This window comes from Colobus angolensis, unplaced genomic scaffold, assembly GCF_000951035.1.
Source record: "Colobus angolensis palliatus isolate OR3802 unplaced genomic scaffold, Cang.pa_1.0 Scaffold601, whole genome shotgun sequence".
NCBI classification, from domain to species: Eukaryota; Metazoa; Chordata; class Mammalia; order Primates; family Cercopithecidae; genus Colobus; species Colobus angolensis.
In genome coordinates this window covers 719205-723848 of record NW_012119611.1, presented here as the reverse complement: position 1 = coordinate 723848, position 4644 = coordinate 719205, and the positions used below count along the sequence as shown (strand labels likewise).

General features: G+C 44.8%; 1 protein-coding gene across 1 annotated transcript in view; it reads right to left on the bottom strand.

Moving 5' to 3' along the window:
• The window catches only part of IKBKG (inhibitor of kappa light polypeptide gene enhancer in B-cells, kinase gamma), a 17069-nt gene that overhangs the window by 9042 nt on the left and 3383 nt on the right, over positions 1-4644 (bottom strand). The window lies entirely within an intron of this gene.

The following is a 4644-nucleotide window of genomic DNA, read 5'->3' as shown; positions in this document are numbered from 1 at the left end:
TGTATCCCCCCAGGGGTTATTCTGCAATAAATATCTGGGGATATTGTTAGCTGACACAACAGGACAGGTGCTACTGACATCTAGCAGGTACAGGCTAGTTAAATTACTTTTTTATTGAGCTAATAAAATAAAGTTAGACTTATTCAACCAAAATTCACAAAATCAAAGGTTATTGGGTTTGTTTCTTTTTACACCCTTTTAACCTTTATGTGAAACCCTACCATAAGATAACTACACAAATTAACGCCTTTATAGAAGATAGCTGGATCCACATTATTCTTTGATTAAATTCAATCTGTTTACATGGCTGGACCTTGCTCACTCCAATATGTGATCCAAATGAAAGCTGTGAAGTAAAATTTGGGTAAAGCGGCCTCTATGGTGGTTTGATTTTTCAAAATACTCTTTTACCTTTTTCTTCCCCTTTAGTTTCAGATGAGTTTCCAGTGTTTACAGAGTAGTAAGACCAGGAATAATGAGTTTTATCTCAACATCAGCAGGTTAGTAACAGCAGATTTAAAGCAGGCAGAAGACAAAAGAGAAGACATTAGAGCCTGGCCGGCTGCCACATAGGAGCCAGGTTTTACAAGGGGGATGTGATAAAGGAAGGAGAAAAAAAAGGGTAAAGCAGCTGGAAGAGATCTGGGGAGCTTTTCAGCCACTATACAGTGCGGGTTGCATCTCAAGCAGTGCTTTGCTCACCTTCCTACACCTTTGCCACATTGGTTTCCTCTTTTGATTTTCAGAAACTACATTAGGAAGGTGGAATCAAAATTACTCTGACCAGGCCACATTGAACAGAATTTATCACAGCGGGATGCTGAGAGTCATGCAAGCCAGGAAAAGGCTCTTTTGGAGAAACTGATTTTAATATTCACCAGTGCCGGCCAGGCGCAGTGGCTCAAGCCTGTAATCCCAGCACTTTGGGAGGCCGAGACGGGCAGATCACGAGGTCAGGAGATCGAGACCATCCTGGCTAACACAGTGAAACCCTGTCTCTACTAAAAAATACAAAAAACTAGCCGGGCGAGGGAGGTGGCGGGCACCTGTAATCCCAGCTACTCGGGAGGCTGAGGCAGGAGAATGGCATAAACCTGGGAGGCGGGGCTTGCAGTGAGCTGACATCCAGCCCTTCCCCTTCCCCTTTTCCTTCCTTATTTCCCTCCTTCCTTCCTTCCTTCCTTCTTTTTCTTTTCTTTTCTTTTCCTCTCTTTCCTTCCTTCCTTCCTTCCTTCTTTCTTTCCTTCTTTTCTTTTTTTTTTGAGATGGAGTCTCAAAGGGGAAGGAGAAGGGAAGGGAAGTGAAGTCAGGAAGTGAGGAAGGAAGGTAAGAAAGAAAGAAAGGAGGGAGGGAGGAAGGAAAGAAAAAAAGGAAGAAAAAAGAAAAAAGAAGGAAAGAAAGAAAAAAGAAAGAAAGGAAGAAAGAAAGAAGGAAGGAAGGAAGAAGGAAGGAAGGGGAAGGGGAAGGGAAGGGAAGTGAGGAAGTGAGGAAGGAAAGAAGGAAAGAAAGAAAGGAGGGAGATAGGGAGGAAGGAAAGAAAGGAAGAAAAAGAAAAGAAAGAAGGAAAGAAAGAAGGAGAAAGAAAGAAAAAAGAAAGAAAGGAAGAAAGAAGGAAGGAAAGAAGGATGAGGAAGGGGAAGGGAAGGGAAGGGAAGTGAGGAATTGAGGAAGGAAAGAAGGAAAGAAAGAAATAAAGAAAGGAGGGAGGGAGGAAAGAAAGAAAGGAAGAAAAAGAAAAGAAAGAAGGTGAGAAAGAAAGAAAGAAGGAAAGAAAGGAGGGAGGGAAGGAGGGAGGGAGGAAGGAAGGGAGGGAGGGAGGGAGGAAGGAAGGAAGGAAGGAAGGAAGGAAGGAAGGAAGGAAGGGAAAGAAACAAGGCAATTTTAACCTCAGGAAGGAAAGAAAAACCTCAGAAATAAATAGAATCTAACAGAACCATAAATGGGAGAATGAGGAGGGGAAGTAGAGTGCAGAGGAGGGGAAGTAAATTGCATCAACAATTAATGCCCATAAAATAGCATTCAAGAAAGAGGGGGAAAAAGAGAAAGGAGACAGAGAGAAACCAAGAGAGTTTCTTTCTTTCTTTCTTTCTTTCTTTTTTTTTTTTTTTTGCTGGAGCCTGGGTGACACCCAGAGTTTGGCAGAGGAAACTCTGATTGCGAGTCTGGGTGGCTGGAGTCTGCAGGGTGGGGGACCAGAGAGAAGAGAGCTGCAGAGGGAAAGAACCCTGGATATCCACAGAGGGTCCTGCTCGGGTATTCAGCAAACTACCGGTGAGCACAGGCGTGTGAGCAAGCTACCTGAGGCCAGGGAGGGGATCCCCCGAGATAGTGAAAGGTAACTTTGCTCAGTGCTCAAGCAGGATAGAGATCAGGAGCTGTCCCCACCCTCCAGGGTAGAGAAGCTCTTATTCACTTGGCAGGCATCAGCCAGGATGCCAGGAATGGTGTTACCTCTGTAGGGTGGGAAACTGAAGCCTACAGTAAGAGCTACTCCGGTCTCACGCAGCACATCTTCAAAGCAAGACTCAGCAGGGTCAAACCGTTTCCAAGTAATTTAACAGCTTCCCAGAACACAGCTCATGGATACGTCTAGGAATACAGAAATACCCAGCAGCCAAGGAGACAGGCACGACATCTGCTGTCCAATCAACAGCCATCAGGGATACAGAGAAGCAGGAAGATGCAAAGCTCAATGAGGACAGAAATCAATCAATGAAAGGATCCAGAGTGGAAAGGAAGAGGTACAACTGCCTTTATTCTCAGAAAACACATTCGTCTCTGCAGAAAATCCAACAGAATCTACGCAGGAGCTACTAGACTAATTAGTTAGTTTAGCAAGTTTGCAGGGCACAGCATATTTTAGAGAGAGCTGCTGCGAGGACCAGGGCAAATTAAAAATAGAGGTTTAATTCTCTCCGTTGAAGATAAGGGAAGAGACTCCTCCTCCTCTCATTTGATAAAGCATTTATTTTAGAGAACTTATACATCCTTTCTCTGTCTCTTTGAAAAGCGTGAAGATATTTTTAAGAGCTAATACAGCCTCTTGCCATGTTCATGACCCCAGAAGGTCATTTTCAAGGACCTGGGAATCCTCTCTTTGAAATGTAAACATCAGGGAAGAAAGTGCCCCTATCTCCCAGTTTCCATGGGAGAAGAGTAGCTGAACTTGCTTCGGAAGTGGGCACCTTGCTCAAAGTTGCAAAACTAATCCCTTGTGTAAAGACAGGGGAAATTTATTTTTTCTTTGGATAAAGTCGATTGAAGAACCAAACGAAGAACCATGGATGCGTTGACTTAAACAGCAGGTTTACTTTCTCACGGTTCTGGAGGCTACAAGTGCACGATGAAGGTGGCAGCAAATTTGGTTTCTGGTGAGGGCTCTCTTCGTGACTTGCAGATGGTCGCCTTCTGGCTATGTCCTCACATGGCCTTGCATCAGTTCGTGGGCACTGAGAGAGAGCACGAGAGCTCTCATGTCACTGATCAAACTGGATCAGAGCCCTGAACCTGTGATTTTGTGGAACCTTAATTACACCTGTAGAGGTCCCGTCTCCAAGTACAGCCACACTGGGGGTAGAACTTCAACATAGGACTGGGGGAGGACACAAACATTCAGTCCCTAACACCAATTTAACTGATACACATGGTCACCCCAATTATCAGGTAATTGTAGGATGAACTATGGGCAAGAGATGGCACTGTCAAGTCGTCTCACTTGAGGACTGGTTACTGTTCATCTTGAGAGCATGTATGTCATGGGTTGCATCTACTTGGCTATAGAAAAGGGTCATATTTCTTTCTGTCTTTGCAGTGTTTTAGCAGATTGCCTGTGATGTGCATCACATTGTAGTGCAATGCTTGTTCAATCATGAAACTTTTCTGCCTTTGTGGAGATGTTTTCTACGTTGGCAAGTGATTTTGCCTTTCATTATATTTTCCCAACACTACAATCCTCCCTCCTCCTTCCCCCAAAAGAAACCACCTTTGCAAAAATTGTATCTGTGAGACAAATTATGATAGTGAGCTGGGCTAACCCACTCTCCATTTTGCCTCTCCCTTAATTACTCCTGAGAATTTCGGACAAGCTGACTTTGAGAGACAGCATATAGTTTAAATGATAATAGCCCTTCCTGAAAACTCATGAAGCTATGTAAACCTAACAAAAAGCCGTCAGGCTGGAGGAGGAGAGGAGCCTGCTTCTGCTAAGGTATTGCCAGCCATTCCTGCATATGACACCACCATGGTAGATTGGCCTTCTGAGACATGTTTTCCGTTTTTTTTCATGTCTGACACCCATGGCTCCACCTGGACCCACCAACCCTTCTCCTGTGTCCCCACCCAGGAGTGATTCAGCCCTCAGGAGGACAGCTTCGACTCCCTATGATTTCATCTCTGCCCCAACAAATCAGCAGCAAGCCTAGCCACCCCCACCCTTTCCCACAAACTGCCTTTGAAAAACCCCTAACCTGGAGGAGATTGATTTCAGTACTAACTCTGTCTCCCACGTGGTGTGGCTGGCCTCGTGTCTATTTAATTCTCTCTTTACTGCAATGCCATGGTCTGTTTTTGTGCAGCAGGCAGGAGGAGCCCCTTGGGTGGTTACAAATTTGGGGCCTCATCCGGGATCTCCTACTTGTGATTCCT